The sequence below is a fragment of the Salvia hispanica genome, chromosome 1 (assembly GCF_023119035.1).
Source record: "Salvia hispanica cultivar TCC Black 2014 chromosome 1, UniMelb_Shisp_WGS_1.0, whole genome shotgun sequence".
NCBI lineage: Eukaryota > Viridiplantae > Streptophyta > Magnoliopsida > Lamiales > Lamiaceae > Salvia > Salvia hispanica.
Window position 1 is genome coordinate 621,872 of NC_062965.1, and position 24,973 is coordinate 646,844.

At 32.7% G+C, this 24,973-nt stretch overlaps 1 long non-coding RNA gene and 1 pseudogene across 1 annotated transcript; one reads left to right on the forward strand and one right to left on the reverse strand.

The window, feature by feature from the left end:
* Positions 1–12,262: 12,262 nt before the first annotated feature.
* LOC125213932 lies at positions 12,263–13,011 on the forward strand. The gene is made up of 3 exons (XR_007175041.1): positions 12,263–12,333; positions 12,396–12,475; positions 12,949–13,011. It is a non-coding gene; the product is annotated as an uncharacterized LOC125213932 (long non-coding RNA).
* Positions 13,012–16,338: 3,327 nt separating this feature from the next.
* Positions 16,339–21,451, reverse strand: LOC125213914 (annotated as a pseudogene).
* Positions 21,452–24,973: the final 3,522 nt, after the last annotated feature.

Genomic DNA, 24,973 nt, shown 5'->3' on the forward strand with positions numbered 1-24,973 from the left:
AATTTTGTGTGACAGATGAAAGTGTAAACCATATTCTTAGGGCTGACAATTTTTGACACGACACGATAACACGATACGAACCGGCACAAAATTAATGGGTTTGGGTCAGACCTTATCGTGTTCGTGTCCTTATCGGGTCGACCCATTAAGGACACGAAAAATTCGTGTCGTGTTCGTGTCGGGTTCGTGTTATCCGTTAACAATGCGTGTTCGTGTCGTGTTCGTGTTATCCGTTAACACATAATATTTTAATACTATTATTCTTATTAACACATAATATTTTAATAGTATTATTATTATTATTTTCATTTTTCAATACTTATTTTCGTGTCATTAATGAGTTCGTGTCGTGTTCGTGTCGTGTTGACCCGAACGGTTCGTGTCGTTAATGGGTTCATGTCGTGTTCGTGTCTGAGGGTAGCGGGTCGTGTTCGTGTTCGTGTTTGCGGTTTTCTTAACGAGTCGTGTTCGTGTTTGTTGTTATCATGTTCGTGTCGTTATCGTGTTGACACGATAACGACCCGACACGCACGATTTGCCACCTCTACATATTCTACTATTTTTTCTATATACATTTCTTCAAATTCAGTTGCATAAGAAAATGAGATTCCTAATTATGAAAAACAAATTGAGTATTGTAGTGCAAGAGTGGTGGTTCTGTCTTGTTGTAGGGTACTCACTAGTCAGCAATCACACAAATCAAACACATTAAAGTGCATATTTTTTGACGTTTTGATTATGTTTATTTAGCACTTACTTTATTAGTACAACTTTTACGAGTATTTAATTACTCGGATGAAATTGCTTTCCTTCTTCATTGAAACTGCTGCGAAATAAGGTGAACGGATTAAGAAATAGAAATAATGTCCTAATTCAAAGTAAATGAGTAGAAAAATAAGTCTCCATCTTTCTCCATAAAAGGAATAGAGTGAGAAAATGTTAGTATTATAAAATTAACAGTATTTGACTTTTCATCAATTCAAAATTCATTTTGTTCCATTTAGAGTTTGTGAATAGTATATCAGCACTCAATAATGAATGGGCCCAACAGATCTGGGCTGCCCTAACTCGGCCCAAAAAGTATTAGCCTTGGGCTAGTAGCTAGCCCAAACCAACCCAAATATGAACATACCTCAAATATTTTATTACTAGTTTCATTTCACATTTTGATTAGACGTCACCAAACCGAACCGGCCCAGAACCGTCACTGGCGGTTCGGAACCGTGAACCGGAACCGCGGTGGCGGTTCGGAACCGGATAGGAGTCGGCGGTTTAGGCGGGCCGGTTCAGCTTCGCGAAAAATCAAGAACCGTAACTGCCGGTTCGCCGGAAACCGGCGGTTCCGGTAGCTTTTCAGGGTTTAGGGTATAGGCACTACAAAAAAAAGTCAATTTACCGACGGAATTAGCGACGGAAAGTTTTCGCTACGAATTACCGACGGAATTACCAATGGAATATTTTTGGCAAGGATTACCGACGGAATTTACCGTCGGTAATTTATTTTCTTTTTTAATTAATCTACTTTCCGTCGGTAATCCGTCGGTAAAAAAAAATTACCGACGAGCTGTTTACCGACGGAAAAATTTTCCCGAAATCCTAATCCGTCGGTAAAGAGCTCGTCGGTATTTTTTTTAAAAAAGAAATTAAATTACCGACGGAAAATTCCGTCGGTAATTCGTAGAGAACATTTTCCGTCGGTAGTTTCCGTCGGTAATTTGACATTTTTTTGTAGTGAGGCATGCAGGCGTAGGGTGCAGAAACCGCCGGTTTCTGTCAGAAACCGTTTACCAAACCGCCGGTAAGTAAGGTAAGAGAACTACGTGGACTTTGATTTCTTAATGTAATCGGGCATTAAGGATACGTAGGCAACCCAACTTAAATTTTAAGTTGGGCTCAAGTCCTTTTCCTTTATTTCTTTTTTTTTTTCAATTTGTTTCAACTTTAAATTATACAAATACAATTACATACTCTTATCGGTGAAGAAGACTTCTCTATAAAACTAAATCCGGGAGACTTTTGACAATTCTACCATGATTGTTGATGGTTAAAATTAAACTCAACAATTAAGGTTGAATTGCTAAATGTATCCTCAATTTAGTTATCTAGAAACATCTCCTTCGCCGACTAAGAGTATATATATATATACTATCTATTTACATTTATAATTTATTGTTTTTTACTTCAACTTTTTTTATTTAAGTCTTTTGATTCTTTTGTAATTTCAATTTTCAACATTTGTATTTGTAATATCGACATTCACATATCGTTCAAATTTGTATTATTGTACGATTGTTTCAATAAAATTCCAATTGTTCCAACTCTAATGTCGACTTCTACTCCATTTGTTAATTGTCATTCTCATTTTATTTATTTATTCGATAGTACAAGACTACAACTACAACTACAACTCTACAATTAGTACTATACCGGAATAAAATTAAAAAATAATAAATAAAAAAATTTCGGCATTGAACCGGCGGTCCGAACCGGAACCGGCCTGGAACCGGCCCGGAACCGTCTGGAAACCGCCGGTTTTGAACCGGCTTGGAACCGTGACTGAACCGGAACCGCCTGACCCTAGGCGGGCCAGTTCAGGTTCCATATTTTTTTGAACCGGCGGTTCATGAACAGTGGTGACATCTAATTTTGATATGTTCACTTGGAGTACTATTTATCTCATTTCATTTCTACTATGTATAATAATTAGATTCATCAATTTATACCACTAATTATAATATAGACATGGGGTTGGATTACTCGACACGGACTCGTCAGCTCGATTTTTGGGTTTCCGAGTAGAGCTAAAGCCACTCAACAAGCAAGCTTGCTCCAAATTTTCGAGCAACATTGCTCACCAATTGTTATTTTTATGAAGTTTGGAATATTTTTATAACTATAATAATTAAATTTGAGCTGTTTTTTGGTGTAATTTATAAAATTCAGAATATTTTGCAAATAGCTCCAAAGTTCGGATTGTACAATACAATTAACCCTATTATGAACTTTTCTTTTCACTTACACGCGGATTTTTACCTTTTTGTGATTTTATTTTCTTTATTCTAATTTCCTTTTCTTGTGTTGAGAAAAAATCCTCTTCATTCCATATATTCACTCTTTCCTTGTTTTGAATCTTTTGACATACTATATGGTATTATTAATAGTTCCTTATTAAAAATATCAGCTAAATTATGAATTTCAAATTATGGAAACATATACCGATCCTAGGCCAACAAACCCTAGTTATTTATATATCATATATGCATCAAGACTTCATCAATAGCACCATTCTCTTCTTTGAGTACTTTTCCATTACAATCAAACACATTGCAATGAACAACGATATGATGTCCAAGATTCTGTTGTGTCTGCCCGTACAATCCCTCATGAGATTCCGAGCTGTCTGCAAAACCTGGGGCAATCTCATCGATTCACAGCGTTTTCAAAAACTGCACACTCGCAACAACGACAACAACAAATCAGACGACATGGTTTATCTACAACTTACTCATTCCAACGAACAAGACAAGATGTGTCTGCAAGTCACTTTTCCCAATCTTGTAAATCGAGTGCAAAAGGAACTGTCGATAAAGCTTCAATGGAATCGGAAGTCGCTAAGAATGGGCCATGGACACTATATGGCAAGATTAAATTTGATTTATTCGAATTTGAATAATGTGAATAAGAAAATTCTATAGTTAAATAAAAGAAATAAAATTGAAAGTAATAGGGGATATAAATATAACTATTTGTATATTTATAGAAATATGCTGGTAAATAAATATATTCAGCCATTATTTTTTTTGATATTTATAAATTTGTTTTAGTAATTTATTATTAATATCTTTTTAACATCATCATATTTTTATTTAAATAAACCATTCATCAAAAAATTAGGTACGTTTTTGTATGAAAAAATTTAACATAAATATGTGAAGAATAATTATAGAGAAGATTATAAGGATCATGATTAATTTCCTTAAATAATGAAAGTGCAAATTACTAATGGAGTAAATATTTCTCTATCAAATATTTACCAGTCTTTAAATTATAAGTTTCTAATATAGGACTTTTTTTAGATTAGGTAATTATTTTTTTTGTTTTATAAGTAATTCATCCTTAATTAGGATTGTTTATTGTTTCCATGTTGTGAAAGGTTGCCATTCATACGGTTCTTAGAACCTTTTCTATTTAATTCAATTAAAGATAGTTTTTTTTTCCCATGTTGTGAAAGGAAAGAAAGGTAATATTCCTATAAAAGGTCAATTAATACAACCATTTTTCTTTATTTCGATTGAAAAAACAATTGCTCTCTCTCTTACTATTTGCACCTTTTAGCCATCGTTTTTTTCACCGATTTTTGTTTCTTCGAGTACGCTAAATCTACGTCGAAACGTACTAGACCAAGCGTGCAAACGGTATGTTCTATTCAATCAAACTGATGTTTATGTTTTTTAGTGAATATTTTTATGCGTCTCTTTTTCTCTTATTCTTTTTTAAATATTATAGAGTAACTATAATAATTAATAAGTGAATTATTGCAGATGATTTTTTTTTTTTTATCTTCTGCTTTTGTTTTTAATTGGATGTAGAGTAATTATAATATGTGAAATATTGCAGATGTTGCATGAAGATGGTAACAGCGAATCAATCTCTCGCCTGCAACTGAACGAAGCTACTTGGACTTGCGCATGTGAAGATAGAATCAGCCAACTACCTAGCGATATTCTGATATCTATAATCTCTCGACTGACTCTGAAAGAAGCTACTTCGACTTGTATACTTTCAACTTGTTGGCGACATCTCCATACATATGTGACTCATCTCAATTTCCCAAAGTTCAGAGATATGATTGACACAAAATCAAATTATTTAAGTATGATCGATCATGTCTTGGATTCACATAGAGGCACTCAAATAAAAGAATTGGTGGTGGATGCGCACTATCTACAATGTGACAATTCTGACAAATTTGAGAGGTGGTTCGAGTTTGCCCTAACTAAGAAAGCTGAAAAAATATGTTTCCGTGGTCGGTATGGCGAAAAGGGTCCAATTCTAAGACTTCCAGTTACATATGGTATGAAATGCCTTAAAGATTTGTATCTAGGCTATGGAATAAAAATGACCGATCAAGATTTTGAGCTTTTGGTTTCCAATTGCCTTGCTCTTGAATGCTTGAGAATTGAAGCATCTATCAGCTTGAAAAATGTCTTAATAGTTGGGCACTCAAAATTGAAGCATGTAAAACTATCTCATGCTTTGAAGGTTGAATCCATAGTGATTCGCAACGCAATAAGCCTCATTTCTTTAACGCTCTATAATTTGTCAACTGGATGTGCCGTCAAACTTAGTAACATTCCGAAGCTTACCAAACTCAATTTTCAAGAAACTCCTGAACTACTCACGCTTGCTGAGCTCCTTGTCAAAATTCCATCTTGCGTACGCGACCAACTACAGCTACTACGCCTCTCAACTACATTTGAGTTTTCTTATTTTGGGGATCGGGTAATAACTTTTCTTCAATTTCTTTTTTCTTTTTGTATACTCCATATATATAGCAATAATAAATGTGAATTTAATTTGCAGATGGATCTTGATCATGATGAGTTGTTGTGGGTTGATCTTGTAAATATAAAACATCTAGAGTTGGTGATTGATACGAGCGGTTATCTTTTATATGACGAGCCTTTTCAACACTATGTGCGCCGTTTGATTGAAGCATGTGGTTCATTGGAAAAACTTGTAATAAAGGTATGCATTAACTTAAACTAACTGGATATCAATTGTAATTTGGGGCAGTCGTTACGTTGTTTGATGCATTTTTTTCAATTTGTGTTGCAGTTTATGCATCAGACAAGTGACATTATGCATTGTGAGGAGTGTGGGAAAGCGAAGGACATTGATCATCCTCCAATGTGCGAGGAGTGTAGGGAAGTGTACTTTATTGGTCAACATGTAATTTGTGAGGGGTGTAGGGAAGTGAAGGGCTTGGATCAACCTCCTGCTGCTGCAGAGTGTCGTAGGTGTCGACATCTAAAATCCGTACCAGGATATTTGGAACAACAACTGGGGGCAAAGTTGCCAGTAAAATATATGGAAATCACGGGATATTTTGGCTCTTCTTGGCAACGGAAATTGGCTTTGGACGTCGTCAATAATGCTAAAGCTCTACAGGAACTGACTGTCGTGTCTTGTGACCAAGTGGCACTAGCTCGTGCACGTCATGATTTTCAACACACTCCCTTCGTCCATTATGACACGGGTTCTAGTTCTATTAGATGGTGGGAGTTGCACGAGTATGAGATAGAGAATAAGTGGTATTCCGAATGATTGTTGTGGGGAGTCTAAAATGGAAGGGCTGGATTAGTAGTTATAGATATAAATATTATGCACTTTAATAGTTTTCCATAACTTCCTTTACATGCTTTGTTTGATGCCTTTCTATTGATTATAACCTTGCTTAGTTTGAATATTGATATGATAAATAGATTTTAATTTGTCCAGCTTAATTTCGTGGCTCAAATCTAATGACATTATTTCTTACAATTACATGAATTATATTATTATTTTATTAAATAAATATTAATATTTGTCTCTCGTGTAATTAGTTTGAAAGAATCTAATTATATGAAGAAATTTTAAAAGATAAATATTAATAGACAAAATTTAAATATTCGAGATTCGACAACTCAAGACAGAGCATGTTTCAATATGAAATCATTCACATAACACAATATATATGTTCATCTTGTCAAGAAAAAAGTTCAAAAGAAGAAAGGTTCATCTTGGCATGAATAACCACTGCAAATACTGAGATGATTTCAAATAAAAGTGCATAATTGAATTATTTTATCATGGTCCTGCCTAAATGCAAGTACGCCCTTTTTCTTGATTCTTTTATAGCATTTTGTAGGAAAACATGTTTGATTTAATTACACGTTTAATGGTCTTTAAATTATATATATTTAATTTATTATAATTTTTAAAATTAAATAGCAATCTTGTAAATTTCTCCAAAACTCCTCTTTTTTATATATTGTAATCCATACAAGTAATCATAGTTTAATTAAAGTAATATGTTGTTGGCAGTGATACATTTATTAATTGAGTAACTCTTTTTTAAGTTTAACATTGTAAGTTTAGTAAAAAGTAGAACTATATATCAATGTCCGATTTATAATAAATGTAATTGAATTTATTATGCAAAGAAGAAATTTTAAATCTAAACATTTATTAAAACAAAAAAGTATAGCTTGTTCAGTATATATCTTCAGTAAATATCTTCAGGCTCTGATATCGCAACTCTTGACAACTAATGCGACACTGATTGAACATAAATAAACAGTTAGCTATAAATAACATTACGTATTCATTTAATTAATAGATTGCGCCCTATTAATTTCGTAAATAACCCAAGTTTTATATGAGTTTTATCGCAATTTCAGTCCTATTAAATTGTTTTATGTTTTCACATTTGGCGTCTTGTCGCTTGAGCATTTGCTATTTATCAAAAAAAAAAAAGTAAGTGAGAAGAAATGTGTTAACTTTTATCTAAAAGGGAAATGACTTCACTACTATGGAACGTACCAAAATGGCAAAATGACTCCACTAATATGGAACGGATGGAGTATTTTTTGCATGTAGTACTATTTATCACCGTCAAATTGAAATCGCATTGTATATCCTCCCTCCTTCCTATTTCATGTGAGGCAAATCTTTTGGGCACATGTTTTTAGGAGTGAAAAAAATTAAAGAGAAAAAAGTAGGAGGAACGAGAGAGGATGAAGTAAGAGAGATGTTTGATCTATCTGCACCGTGCAGGCATCTTAGAAGTGTCAAATATCATCAAAAATGACCTTTTATTCTTATACTACCATGTAATTTTGAAAGTGTCAATCCTAACAAAAATTGTTAATCTATTATCTATGACCTTCACCAAGCTAAGGTATGCTAGATGCTCGTGTTTTTCCAGTATGAAGGTCACATGCAAGAGAAACTTCAAAGCAATCTACATTATTGTTTTGATTTATCCCTCAAAAGAGCTCAATTCTAATTTACACTCAATTATGTGTGTAGATTTATAAGGTTAATGAATTAAACCAACCTTCTGAATATCCAATAACCATACATTTTAGAATCAATATACTTATAATATACAATATCTTTTTCAAGTTATTCAAAAAACGTATAAAAAAAAAAAAAAGTTAAATCAAGACTCTAATATCGAAACAATACTTTTGCCTCAACGATCTAATATGTTACATTTGTGCGTTACCAATAAATGAATAAAACCTAAGCTGGAACTCAAAATATGTTGATAAATAATGTATGCATTACATATATCACAAAATAAATTGACCTGGTGCCAACTACAACTCTAATGCTTTGCGGACGCGATGCTCAAATCACATTCAAAACGTCATCTCATCAAATTTTAATCATTACTCGTAAAATTAGGTCAAACTGCAAAAGATTAAATATTTGTGTATATTTTTTGGCAAAAAAAAATGGTTTCGTTTAAAAACCAAAATCAATACTATAAACATCGTGAATATAGATACAATGAAAATCATAAATAAGATGTAGGATGGACAGAACATGTGCAGGATATTTCCATCTCCTAAAATTTGGATTTCATTGCAATTAGTTAATGGCAAAAAAGTTCATCGGTCAATATGTAATACTCCTATATTACAAATATTTTTTAATTGAACAATGTTATTTTTTGTATGAATAGATGACTTTATTTAATTCACCCACAATGATGTCTACATATTATCATTCGACTATGACCATATCAAATCAATATTACCAAATTGCAAACAAATTTAAACTTAATGAATTTTCTGATTAAGTTTTAAATGCAGAACGAATCAAAATTTATTCAAATTTCATGATTTTTCAAAAAAAAAAAAAAAAAAAAAAAAAAAAAAAAAAAAAAAAAAAAAAGGCACGACTACAAGAATGTATAAAATGTAGTCATGTGTATCAACCCCTAGATCATACACAAATTACATATATAGAGAAGATTCGAATACTTTTCAGAAAAAAAAATTTATTTTAGAACAATAGTCAATCTTGATTTATTAAATTAGAATCCCGAATTACATTAGTTTTTAGATTGGTACGGTATATCACACCAAGAATGTCATAACGTATCGTATCAAAAGTTGTGTTATGATAAATTTTTAATACCGTTACCATATCGTTACTACGGTATACCGTATTTTAAATAGTAAATCAGAATTCGGGGATATATTGGAGGTATGTTAAACGTAATCTTGCAATCTTGTTGAGTCAGATTTGTTGCGATTGTGGTCTTATGTTCTTGGTGGGCTGTGGACCTATCGGTTGATGAATTAGGTCTGGTGCTGCTGAATATGGAATATAAATATAGGTGTATATAGATATAACTATTTGTATAATTTATTATTAATATCTTTTTAACATCATCATATTTTTTTTAAAATAAACCATTCATCAAAAAATTAGGTAGGAGTACGTTTTTGTATAAAGAAAATTAACATAAATATGTGAAGAATAATTATAGAGAAGATTATAAGGATCATGATTAATTTCCTTAAATAATGAAAGTGCAAATTACTAATGGAGTAAATATTTCTCCATCAAATATTTACCAGTCTATAAAATTTATCTTCGATATTTAATATTGTACCAATTCCTTCTTTATTTTTTTTTCAAATTATAAGTTTCTAATATAGGACTTTTTTAGATTAGGTAATTATTTTTGTGTTTTATAAGTATTTCATCCTTAATTAGGATTGTTTATTGTTTCCATGTTGTGAAAGGTTTCCATTCATACGATTAAAGGTTGTTTTTTTCTTCGCTACACTAAAACTATGACGAAACGGATTAGAAACCAGGAGTATGATTTACTCAATCAACTGATGTTTATGTTTTTATTTTTTCTATTTTTCTTTTTAAATTGGATAGAGTAATTATAAAATGCTTGAAATATTGCAGATGGTGCACGAAGATAGACTCAGTGAATTACCGAATGATATTCTCATATCTATAATCTCTCGACTGACTCTTAAATAAGCTACTTCGACTTGCGTACTTTCAACTCGTTGGCGACATCTCCATACGTACGTGAGCCATCTCAATTTTCCAAAGTATAGACATGGCATTGACGAAAAGTCAAATTATGTAAGTATGATCGATCATGTCTTGAATTCATACAAAGGTACTCAAATAAAGGAGTTGGTGGTGGACTTGTCTAGGACCATTCAATGATGTGACAATTTTGACAAGTGGTTCAAATTTGCCCTAGCTGAGAAAGCTGAAATAATTTGTTTGCATGGTTGGATTCATAATAAAGGTCCATTTCTTAGATTTCCAACTATAAATGCATGAGGATTGGGGTATCTATCAACTTGAAAAATGTCTCAACTATTGGGCACTCAAAACTGATGCATGTAACCTTATCATGTGCCTGGAGAGTAGTATTAATTGTCATTCGTGATGCATCAAACCTTGTTTCTTTGATGCTCTATGATTTGGGAATTGGATGTGCCGTCCAACTTAGTAACATTCCGAAGCTTACCAAACTCAATTGTCAAGAAAGTTTTGATCTACTCATGCTCGCTGAGCTCCTTGTCAGAATTCCATCTTGCATACGAGAGCAACTCCAACTATTTCGCCTCTCAACTACATTTGAGTCTCATTCTTCTAAGTCTCGAGTAATAATTTTTCTTCAATTATTTTTTCTTCTCATATACTCCATATATCAAATATTAATATATGTGAATTTTATTTGCAGAGGGATCTTGATCGTCATGAGTTTTTGTGGGTTGATCTTGTAAATATAAAGTATCTAGAGTTGGTGATTGAGACAGACTATAATATTTTTTTATGGCTGGCCGTTTCAATGCTATGTGCGCCGTTTTATTGAAGCATGTGGTTCATTGGAAAAAATTGTGATAAATGTATGCATTAACTTAAACTAACTGCAGATCATTTTTAATTTGGGGCGTTGTTTGATGCATTTTTTCAATTTGTGTTGCAGTTTGTGCATAAGCGGTCGGAGATGATGGGAAAAGATTAACCCGTAATGTGTGAGTGGTGTAGGGAAGTGATGGACATTGATAAATTTGGAGAGTGTGAGTTGTCTTAAAGTATTTGGAAATCATGGGATATTTAGGCTCTTCATGGCAACATAAATTGGTTTTATACGTCAAAAGATTAAGTTTCTAAATTTCCAAAAGGTCGGTTACATATCGGATGCAAAGACGTAGTCAACTTCCTTTAATTTTTAGTACAGTATTTCGGCCTAGTCAGTGGTTCGATAGATCCGGCCAATTGAATCGTGAACCAGTAGCTTCGCTGCTTCACTTATCGATCCGATTTGTAAAACATTGGTTACATTCATACCACCTATAAAAGTCAATTCTTACAACCATTTTTTATGAAGTATATACAAAATTAGACATTTCAAGTATTTTATATTTGCAATAAATTTACAATGATTAATTAGTTTATACTACCTCCGTCCCACAATAAGTGTCACATTTTGACATTTCGGTCCGTCGCACAATAAGAGTCACATTTCACTTTTACCATAAATGGTAAATAGACACGTATACCACATATTTATTCTTTTGTAGTAACTATTTAGGGAAAGATTAAATTTCTAAATTAAATAACTGCAGATTTAGGAAATAATAATTCATTCTATCATAAAGCTGCATAATTATAGCTAAATCAAAACTAAAAAAAATGAATTTGTCACATTCTTCATATACATTTTTAACAATATTGTGTAAGTGTATGAAAAATATGCCCCTTTCATTCCAAAAAAAATTGACAAACTTGAAAATTTACTAACTGATGGTCATTACATCAATTTTCTTGTGTACTCACATCTTGACTCAAAAATTATAAAACAAAAATAAATACAGTATAACGTACAATAGTAAAAAATAGATTAAATGATGATAGTCATTCACATTTAACTAAATTGTTAAAAAGTTAATAATTGTAAATTATATAAAAAAAAGATTACATATATATATAGTTTGTTTTAGTACTATCAACCAACTAATTCACAGACGAATAGAAGGGAAGAATTGTGTTGTGACAGGGGCAAATTCTGGCATTGGCTATGCAACTGCAGAGGGCCTAGTTGCACAGTTCGACATTCCTATCAAAGATCTTCAATTCCACAGCCATATCATGCATATCTCATGTGGCTTGTGTTTTTTCATGTTCCTCAGTGGAGCAACGGTATATATAGTGAGCCAGAACAAAGAGAGAGGCAAGGCTGCACGCTCAAAGATCCAGTCTGCAACGGGCAATAAGAATGTCCATTTGGAGGTAATGTGTCATTTTCTGCGTTGCTTCCATGCTTGAGTCTGCACTTACTCGCCCCGTTGCAGATTTGTGATATTTCTTCCATTACCGATGTGAAACTTTGGCGTCGCGATTTTGTGAGATGGATGTGCGTGTGCATATTCTGGTAAATTTTGAAGCTTCAACAAACTTTTATTACATGTTAGTCTAATAATTTTGGAGGATTTGGTCCACTTTGAAAGTTTTGTGATTTGCTAAATACAGTATCTACCAACACTCTATCATTGTCTTAAGGGGTTGAATACTGCCTTTTTCAGATACGTCTTTACTATTTCGATAATTACATAATAGTACCTATCGACTTCGATTCCAAATAGAGCGGTTTCGATGAAAAAGCGTGTTGGCAACAGGAAATATACATGGAAACCATACTTGAATAAACGCTGAGTGCCTTTCCGCATATTACCTGTTGCCAACACGACTTTCTGACACTGTACCGATCCCTATTCGAAAACAAAGTTAATTTATTGAGTATTATTATTGAAAAACATGCATTCTTTTATCTTGAGAATGATATTTACCCTGATTCTAAGTCCCAACATTGCACATTTGATATTTACAAATTTTGATGCTTTGAAGGTGAACAATGCCGGTTTTGCTCGAAAAAAGCGTCTCACTACCTCCGAAGGGTAAGCCCGCATTTACGGTTGTGTAGCATAACGTTCCTCTATCTACTACGACAGTTTATTCCCTTTTGAAAATCTAGGCACAAGATGAATTTTGCTATAGATTCCATCATAGGTAAACTACTATTAAACACTATAGATATGGATTAAACACAAAAAAGGGGTTCAAGAATGAACACTTTCTTGGCTCTTCCTACACATCACTTGCTGGTAACAGATTTCATGAGGCTTACTTTATCTTTAATTAAAAAAATTAATGACTTTTATATCTCCAATGATCTTACTATCATGATTTTGGGTATAATCATCTAATGAAGAATTCAATTTAGAAAGTTGCAAATAAATTTTTAGTTTTATGTAATTCTATACATATATTTTAAAAACATAGTAATTTGATGAGATGCAGAAATTGTCAATTATTGTACTATAGTATTTATTATATGTTCTTGGCCCGAAATGATTATGAAGAAACAAATATGGGTATATGGTGACCTATGATGCATAGTGAACTCATTAAAATAATACAAGGCCAACGCTGAGCCTATATTATCACTGATAATTAAATACGAAACAAAATAATATTATGAATTCCTAATAATTAAGAAATTTAACTAGACTATCATAATTTATGGTAATTTGAAAATGAAGCCCAATTGGACGCAGCTTATAAAACATGTGAAACCCTAATACCCCGCCGTTTCCCCTTCTTCTTCCCTTTCTCCTTCCGGAATGGAAAATACTAGCCGTGCTGAATATGCGATGAATAAGCTGGGTGTTCCCCAAGAGCTGCGTCAAAAACTGCAGCCAGCATACGAAGCATTTCATTCACTACGAGGAGAGGCGAGTATGAGGGATGTCGACATCAGTTCAAAAGTATTTTCGATGTGTTAGAGTCCATGCCTAAATACGGGTCCGGGATCGAGCCCACCTTGATTTCTTACGGCGTTTTATAAACCCCAACAGTCATGCTGTTATAATATTTGATCCATGATAGATCTAGGGTTTACATACCTACCTTCCCAGTTGTTATCCCTATCCGGTTTTATATGTTTTTTCCAGAAGTTTTAATGAAATCTTAGACGGTTTTAGTTTTGTTTTTTTCAGAATTTTTAATGAAATCTGAGTTATGATTATTGATTTGATATTATTGCTTTCTTATCAATTTGTCTATGTGATTTCATCGATATTTATGAAAGACAAAAATATGTTAAGAATGCCCTGCATAATTTAATCATTTTTCTTGGTACCTAAATGCCAAGAAGTGTATATATCTTTGTTCAAGTTAACTTACCGTTTTTTTAGGAGTAAATTCATGTTATATTATTTCTTATTTGAATCTGGTATTTCTTTCATCTTTAAGTCATGTTACTTCTCTTTCTACCATCTATCTTTCGTCTCAATATTCAATTCAGTTTAATGAAATTAGGCATTACCTCTTGAATATTCAAGAGGTAAATTCATGTTATATTATTTGAATTGAATATTGAGACGAAAGATACATGGTAGAAAGAGAAGTAACATGACTTAAAGATGGAAGAAATACCAGATTCAAGTTAGAAATAATATAACATAATTTACTCCTAAAAAAATGATAAGTTAACTTCAACAAAGATATATACACTTCTTGGCATTTAGGTACCAAGAAAAATGATTAAATTATGCAGGGCATTCTTAACATATTTTTGTCTTTCATAAATATCGATGAAATCACATAGACAAATTGATGAGAAAGCAATAATATCAAATCAATAATCATAACTCAGATTTCATTAAAAATTCTGAAAAAAACATAACTAAAACCGTCTAAGATTTCATTAAAACTTCTGGAAAAAACATATAAAACCGGATAAGATAAGAACTGGGAAGGTAGGTATGTAAACCCAAGATCTATCATGGATCAAATATTATAGCGGCATGACTGCTGGGGTTTATAAAACGACGTAAGAAATCAAGGTGGGCTCGATCCCGGACCCGTATTTCAAGCGTTGACTCTAACACATCGAAAATACTTTTGAACTGATGTCGACATCCCTCATACTCGCGTCTCCTCATACCATAGAACATGCGAGAATAATTGTAACGTGCAACAATCCCTCATAGTGAATGAAATGCTTCGTATGCTGGCTGCAGTTTTTGACGCAGCTCTTGGGGAACACCCAGCTTATTCATCGCATATTCAGCACGACTAGTATTTTCCATTTCGGGAGGAGAAAAGAGGAGAAAGGGAAGAAGGGGAAACGACGAGGTATTAGGGTTTCACATGTTTTTTAAGCTGCATCCAATTGGGCTTCATTTTCAAATTACCATAAGTTATGATAGTCTAGTTAAATTTCTTAATTATTAGGAATTCATAATATTATTTTGTTTCGTATTTAATTATCAGTGATAATATAGGCTCAGCGTTGGCCTTGTATTATTTTTAATGAGTTCACTATGTATCATAGGTCACCATATACCCATATTTGTTTCTTCATAATCATTTCGGGCCAAGAACATATAATAAATACTATAGTATAATAATTGACAATTTCTGCATTTCATCGAATTACTATATTTTTAAAATATATGTATAGCATTACATAAAACTAAAAATTTATTTGCAACTTTCTAAATTGAATTCTTCATTAGATGATTATACCCAAGATCATGATAGTAAGATCATTGGAGATATGAAATTCATTAATTTTTTTAATTAAAGATAAAGTAAGCCTTATGAAATCTGTTACCAGCAAGTGAAGTGTTCATTTTTGAACCCCTTCTTTGTGTTTAATCCATATCTATAGTGTTTAATAGTAGTTTACCTACGATGGAATCTATAGCAAAATTCATCTTGTGCCTAGATTTTCAAAAGGGAATAAACTGTCGTAGTAGACAGAGGAACGTTATGCTACACAACCGTAAATGCGGGCTTACCCTTCGGAGGTAGTGAGACGCTTTTTTCGAGCAAAACTGGCATTGTTCACCTTCAAAGCATCAAAATTTGTAAATATCAAATGTGCAATGTTGGGACTTAGAATCAGGGTAAATATCATTCTCAAGATAAAAGAATGCATGTTTTTCAATAATAATACTCAATAAATTAACTTCGTTTTCGAATAGGGATCGGTACAGTATCAGAAAGTCGTGTTGGCAGCAGGAAATATGCGGAAAGGCACTTAACGTTTATTCAAGTATGATTTCCATGTATATTTCCTGTTGCCAACACGCTTTTTCATCGAAATCGCCCTATTTGGAATCGAAGTCGATAGGTACTATTATGTAATTATCGAAATAGTAAAGACGTATCTGAAAAAGGCGATATTCAACCCCTTAAGACAATGATAGAGTGTTGGTAGATACTGTATTTAGCAAATCACAAAACTTTCAAAGTGGACCAAATCCTCCAAAATTATTAGACTAACATGTAATAAAAGTTTGTTGAAGCATCAAAATTTACCGGAATATGCACAGGCTCATCCATCTCACAAAATCGCGACGCCAAAGTTTTCACATTGGCAACGGAAGAAATATCACAAATATGCAACGGGGCGAGTAAGTGCAGACTCAAGCATGGAAGCAACGCAGAAAATGATACATTACCTCCTAATGGACATTCTTATTGCCCGTTGCAAACTGGATCTTTGAGCGTGCAGCCTTGCCTCTCTCTTTGCTCCGGCACACTATATACACCGTTGCTCCACTGCAGAAACATGAAAAAACACAAGCCACATGAGATATGCATGATATGGCTGTGGAATTGAAGATCTTTGACAGGAATGTCGAACTGTGCAACTAGGCCCTCTGCAGTTGCATAGCCAATGCCAGAATTTGCCCCTGTGACAACACAATTCTTCCCTTCTATTCGTCCTTGCATATCTTCTGATCTGAAATTCTTTGCATGCTCCCTGACATAGGAGGTTATCAAGGTGCAACGTCAGCAACCCCCTAATTCACACACACACACACACAAATACACATATGGAGGGAGGTGAAGAATGATATTTCTAAGAGATGATTACAAGTATGATTTTGTTTACCAAAAAGAAAAAGAAGATCACTTTAAGCCAACTTTGTCTCCATGGAACAGATCAAGATTTGTCAAAGTTTAACTGTCAACAAGATCAAAGTTGACAAAAAGTAATGATGCTTTTTACTGTCAACAAGTTTGATCAATAATTCATTTACTAACAATATCAAAGTTGCTTAGTTTTGCAGAAAAACAACTCAAAGTCAGCAATACCCTAAATCAAGATTTGACAAAGAATCCACAGTCACACACAGCACACACCAAAGAAACTTAGATAAGGTAGAACAATGCTGCTTTCAAACTGTTAACAAATTTTATAATAAATCCATTGTACTAAAAAAGGTGAAGTTGATTAAATTTTTACATGACTGAGCTCAAATCAAGATTTAACAAAGAATTGAACTCACACACAAAACTTAGATGAAGTAAAACATTGATGCTTTCAAAATGTCAACAAGTTTGATCATAAACTCATTTTACTAAAAGTGAAGTAGGTTGATTAATTTTGACATAACAAGCTAAGTTTCAGCAACTTTGTCTTCATAATGCAAAATAAAGATTTAATAAATAATTATGACACACACACAAAATTAGATGAAGCAGAACAGAGATGCTTTCAACTGATAACAAGTTCGATCGCGAATTCATTAGCTAAAAAAAACAAAAGTTGATCAATTTTGACATAAACACAGCTCAGTTCAGCAATATCAGTCAACTTAGTCTCCACAAAAAAATCAAGCTTTGATTAACTAATAAAAGGCCCCAAAAAAAGATCAGGTTTTAAAAAGAATCATCGAGATGGGACTCACAAAAAAACTTTTTTGGTAAATTTCTGGTATCCATACACCCCAAATGCTACTAATCTCCATGCCTGCAATCACAACACCAAAAAGACAACGTATCAAAGCAAAAAATGTATACAAATAAATAAATACCAAAATAACCTCAACTTATTTTACTATTTTTACCTTTTTTCCGTATTTTTGAGTTAGCAAATAAAATAAAATTACAAAATAACATCTATTTTTAAAACAAAATATAAAAGCCTACATAATATTAGAATGCAAAAGAAAGTAAAAAAAAAATTAGTACAAGCAAACTTCAATAATTACCAGTCCTTATTTCTTCGATCAAATCTCGCTGGAGTCATCCAGAGTTTGTCTATTTCTCACAATTCATACATCTATGTCAAATTAGACATAAAGATCAAAGACTATTTATTTCATTTTTAAAACATCTTCATCCTTATCTACTTTCATTTATTTATTTCTAAATTTTACTATTATTGAATTTTCAGTGGAAAAAAAAAGCAAGTGAGACATCAGTAGATCATGTAGCAGATAATGTGGAGAGATACAGTCTAGCAAACCACCTCTTCTGGGGGCTATGGGGGCTGATCTTGGTACTCGATTTCCGTGTCGATATTTCGACAAGATTTATAGCATGATTTGATACTAAACTAGTGGAAAAAATTCATTAAAAAATGCAGGCATATGTGAGCCACATTGAGTTTGATTACAAGGAATATGCAAGGCAGAGGTTTGAACAGTACTGGTTGAGAAAGCCAGCGGCGACGAAGCGACCACGAACCCGGCTAGTGATGTGTAGGAAGAGCCAAGAAAGTGTTCATTCTTGAACCCCTTCTTTTTCACAAAATTTGTGTATTGTATGGTGATATAATTTAAGTGTTCAATCCATATATATATATATATTTTAGTAGTTTTGATAATTAATTGGACTTCAGATTTTTCTAAGTGATATATCACACACACATAATTATATCAACTTCTCTCTCTCTTTCACACAAAAACAAACACAAACACATACAAATTTGTGTGTTCAGTAGTTTTGATGAATTGGACTAACAGATTTTCCTCAGTGAGATATTAAACCTCTCTCCCTCTATATATATTAATATATATAGTATATATAGTTTCACTTTCACTATAAATTGGTCATACTATGGAGTTTACCTACAATGGAGTCTATAACAGAATGTGAGCCCTTTGTGGCTGTGAAAGGCAGGTGCTTAGGCGCCTCAGCCCGGTCGAAGTAGAACCCTCCGGAGATGAGCTTCTCTTTAGGTTGTAGGGCCAGCCATATCACCGTATCAGCGCCTTCCTCGCTCGTTCTTAGGTTTCCCGATAACCTGCAAGCACGAGCTCGATTTATGTTGAAAGTCCGAGACATGGAAGTATGTCGCGTTTACTTTGAGTAATAGGAGGATTAGACGGGAAAACGAGCTTACATTTTTGAGAAATCGGGCAGACTCTTGGAGACTCTGGGCGTCTCTGCCCACCCCGGGTGCATTGAGTAGAACCCGATGCCCTTGTCCTTGTTCATCTCTGGCCATTTATCTGTCAACGCCACCTGCACTCGTTTGTTCCGGGCATATTGTTCGACTCCGTTGAATTCCTTGCTGTTGAACTGCGAAGATAAACCCTGTTTAACGAGCCAGGGACACAAGCTTTGTAGACGAGGTATATGGTTGCAAAAGTTAGGCCAAGTTACCTGCAGATCTTCCGTCAATGGAGAGGTGTACATTCCGCCCGATGCAACCGTGATGACCCGAGCATCGGGTGCTGCCTTCTCTAGCAACAGCAGCATCAGCTCGGTCATGGTGCACGTGCCAAGAACATTCACCGCGAAATTCATCTCGTGCCTAGATTTTTAAAGTGGGAAAACTGTCTTAGTAGATAGAGGAACGTTATGCTACACACAGTCGTGAATGCGGGCTTACCCTTAGGAGGTAGTGAGATGCTTTTGCTCGAGCACACCAGCATTGTTAACCTTCAAATATGGATCAAATCATCCAAAATTAGGAGGCTAAAAAGTAACAATGTTGGTTGAAGTATCAAAATTTACCAGAATATGCACAGGCTCATCCTTCACTGAAAATAGCGATGCCAAAGTTTTCACATCGCCAATACAAGAAACATCACAAATCTGCAAGGAACGGGGCGTGTAAACGCAGGTTCAAGCGTGAAACGGCGCAGAAAATGATACAATACCTCCAAATGGACACTATATACACTGTTGCTCCACTGCAGAAACACGAAAATACGAGACACATGAGATATGTATGATATGGCTGTGGAATGGGAGATCTTTGGCAAGAAAGTCGAACCGTGCTGCTAGGCCCTCTGCAGTTGCATAGCCAATGCCAGAATTCTCCCCTGTCACAATGCAGTTCTTCCCCTCGATTCATGCTTGCATGTCTCCTAATCTGAAATTTTTTGAATGCTCCCTGACATAGGAAGATTATTAAGGTGAAGAATTATATTTCTAAGAGATGGTGTTAAGTTTGATTGTATGATTTTGTATACCAAAAAGAGAAAAGGTGATCAATTTAAGCCAACTTTGTCTCCTTGAAACAAATCAAGATTTGATAAAGAATTCCAACACACACAAAACTTAGATAAGCAGATTAATGATGTTTTCTGCTGTCAACAAATTTGATCATAAATTCATTGTACTAACAAGAGTAGAGTTGATTAATTTTGACATAACACAACTCAAATTCAGCAATGTCCCAAATCAAGATTTGACAAAGAATTTGAACTCACACACACAAAACTTAGATGAAGTAGAACAATGATGCTTTCTGTCAACAAATTTGGTCATGAATTCATTTACTAACAAGACCAAAGTCGATTAATTTTGACAAAACACAACTCGAATTCAGAAATATCCCAAATCAAGATTTGACAAAGATTTTAATATCTCACACACAACTTACAAGGAATAGAACAATGATGCTTTCAAACCGTCAACAAGTTTGATCATTTGAACATTTACTAACAAGAGGAAAGTTGATTCATTTTGACACAACACCGCTCAAAATCAGAAATATCCCAAATCAAGATTTCACAAAGAGATCTCACACCCAACTTAGATGGAGGCATGGAGCAGAACAGTGATGCTTTCAACCTGTCAGCAAATTTGATCATAAACTCATTTTACTAAAGAAAGTGAAGTTGATTAATATTGACATAACAAGCTCAATTTCAGCAACTTTGTCTTCGTAAAGCAAAATCAAGAGTTGATCATGAATTCATTCAAAAGTTATACAATTTCTGACATAAACACAGCTCAATTTCAGCAATATGAGTCAACTTAGTCTCCACAACACAAATCAAGATTTGACAAACAAACAAAAGCAGATGAAAATTCTTAAATATTTAGAGCAGAATACACAACCCCCAACCCAAAAAAGATTAGTTTTTTCACAGAATTATGAAGATGGGACTCACAAAAATCCCTTTTTGGTGAAATTCTGGTAACCATATACCCCAAATGCTACTGACCTCCATGTCTGCAATCACAGCACCAAAACGAAAATGTATCAAAGCAAAAAAAATGTGTACAAATAATGAAATAAATAAAAGGGAAGCTAAAAGATTCCATTCTTTCCCTTTACCTTGAGAAGAAACATGGTGACTGATGAAACTGAGATACGAATTTGAATGTGAATTGAAAAATCGGATTTTCACATGAATTGGGAGTAGACGAAGAAATGCTAGCGTACATCACTGTTAGCATAGAGCTCCTGTGCTCTTGGCTAATATGCTTCCACGTGGACAGAGCTAGTTAGATAAAAGAGTGTTTTTGAGTTTGAATAATGAAGTTTGATTAAATTTTCCAATTGTATTTGAAATATACCAAAGGAATAAAATTAAACTCAAAGTCTAAGCAATTGGAAGATTGTGTAAAATCATAACTAGTGGAGTAGTATTTTTTACTCAAAAGAATAAAATTAACTCAAAGTCTATTATCTTAAAATCATACAAATGTTGTATGGAAATGTATTTGGAGATATGTAATCTTTTAAATATTATAACATTTATTAGTCCAATTCTCACTTATTTTGATCTACTCCTATAACTTTTGTGGATTACGAAGGGAGTAAAATATAGTATTAATGAGATTAAAATGTTTATCAGCTCAACCACTCATATCCTATCTATATAAATATAAATATCGTTGTAGGCAATTTTCCATTTATAATTATGAAAATAATTACTTATAAATATAAACGATTCTGTAATATACAACTTAAGCTAAAGTCTTATTATTTGCAAACCTTTTATTATACGTATTTCTTTAAATCGGTCATTTACCTTTTTCTTAAAGAAATAATTTAATGTTATATATTGTTATATAAATAAGGAAACTATTTAATGTAATTAGGTGAGTTTAACCGTAATTAGACCTCTAAGTGACCACTAACTGCTTTGGTGTTGACCATTAATCCGATTTTAAATGCATCAAATCAATATATAATACTAGTACTATTATTGATTTGATTATGTGCAAAACTAGTAATCAATTTCTTTTAACTCTCATTCCTTAAATTGACTAATTTTGATATGGAAAATGTTTTGGAGACATAATGTCTCTAAGCCATAATGCTTAAAATGGTAAGTATATATTATATTATAGTTTTAATTAAATTTATATTTTATATGTACTTTATTACCCTTACATTAATTTGTTTACTAAATACACCTATTTAAGGATATAAATTTTGATTATGCATAGATGATGCATGCATTTAATAACATGTTGCAATCATCTAATCATTTAAAACATGATTGGATAACTTTTTTATATATGCCCATTTTAATGCATTTACTTAAAGATATTTCTTTAAAATTTTAAATATTAATTTTATTAGCTTTATATATTTAGTGTACATTTTGTCTACAAATAAAATAAGATTTATCAGCAAACAAATAATTTCAGACTTCTTAATGAATTAGTCTTTATAAATGTGAATTTAAATCATTTTTAACTAATAATTAGTGCTATAAAATATAAATAATTAGTTATCTAATATTTTTGAACTGTAAATACTTAGAGTTACTATAACACGTGACAAAAAATAATTACTTTGTAATTATAATACTATAATCTTCAATATTGATAAACTTATTCTTTTAATCACTTTTTATTCACAATAATCTTTAAAAAATAATAAATTTTTTAGCTCACTTTAATATAACACCCAACACATTAAAATTTGATAATACTATATTATATATTAATACTACTAATTAAGTGAATATATGGTTTTGATTTTAAGAATTCTCTAGTTCTAATTTTTTATTTTTTTATTTTGATTTTTTTAAATTCTTAAATCTTGGACCATTACAGTTGAACCTCGATAAAATCATATGTTCTTATATAATTTATTTCATATTTTAAATATATTAAAATATTTAACTATAACATGCAATAAATTAAATTTGATACATGGTATATGAATGCTAATTGAGTCTAGTGTTTATGATTTTAAGTTTATTCTTTATTTTACAAAATTATAATTTCTTTAATTTATAATTTTTGAAAGATTATGTTTAACAGTGATCAATAAATAATCGCATGTTCTTAACTTATATATTTAACATTTTAAAGCTACATATTTAATATTCCCTCTCTCTTTTTTTTGCAAATATTAGAATTCCTAACTCTAAACAAATAATACTCCGCACTATCTTATAATATTAGCAGAGTTTATGATTCTTATTACTTTTAATTATTAATCAATTAGTAGTAGTTGACATGTGGTATATTAAAATAATCTAAAATGAGAAAAGTAGATTCATCCAATTATTTTTGTATTAAATTAATAATTTTTTTGATTTTTAACATTTAAAACGATAGATTTGAATCTGAATAAAAATTAATTGTATTTTCTTAACTCATCTATTTAATATTTTAAAATTATATAGTTATATTAAAATATTAGACGCCCTAGCTTAATTAAATAAAAAATATTAAATTTAGTTAAAGCAAAGAAAAATAACAAAAAAATTGAAAAGATAATGAAAAAATAGTATATTATTTTATTATATAAACCAATCTGAATAAGATAAATGTTTAATTTTTTACATATTTTTTCATATACTATTAAATGAATGATTTCATTGTTACTACATTGACAAAATGTTTCAGAAAATTTAAGGAAAAAAATAAGTTATGAAAGAATAGCACAACGTAAAATCTATTTGAAAAAGCATATGATGCTATTTAAGTAATCAAATTATTTTACAATTAAATATAATAATTTAGTTATGTAGTGTGTTAATTAATACTGGTAATCTAAATTACTGATTTTTTAATTAATTGTTTTAAAAATTTACACGACAAGAATGGTTTTGATTGAAAAAATTTTAAATTCATTACTCTAGTTGCATGATTAAGTTTATCTCCAATTAACATATATGCATTTAGATAAGAATAATTAATTTGGTTAAATTTTCCTTAATTAGGTACATATCTATTTAATACTTTAATGTTAGGGTAAATTAGTCACAATGTTATTATGGCTTGGAGACATTATGTCTCTAAATCACTACTCTTTTGATATATAGTATGAGGGATATGTTAAGTTGACGACAACATTTAAAGTGACAACATACCTTTAGAGCATCCCCATCCTGGCGCCCCTCCTGCCAACAATCGAGGTACTTGAACGGTTTGAACTCCTCCCGTTGGTATGCCGCCAAGGCGGCGATGATGATGTCGAGCTCGCTTCGTGCCGCTCCCATGCCGACCGCTCTTCCTGGAGGTAAATCCCCAGGAACTTCCCGATTGCCTCGTTGCATCTGGTAGATGCAATTGCGAACCATACTATCATTGCGATAGATGGTTCACGCCGGCGGGTTTCATTGTAGATGGCGAGTGATGCGTCACCAATAAGTTTCCTCGGTTTGGTTCGTGCCGACGTCCGGATCTTCGGAGACTGCCAAGTAGGCTTCGAACATCGCTATCATCTCACCGGAGTGTACGGGGTGCGGGTGCCTCGAACAGGAGGAGTAGGAGTAGAGCTATTGCTCCCTCCCGATCCGGGTTCGGGAGCCCACCCGAACCCGGGGGCGTTTAGGTCGTGCAACAGGTAAGGACGGTAGCCACCCGGAGTTTGCGAACCTTGAGTTTGAGAAGGGGCCGTAAATTGGGTTTCCGGACT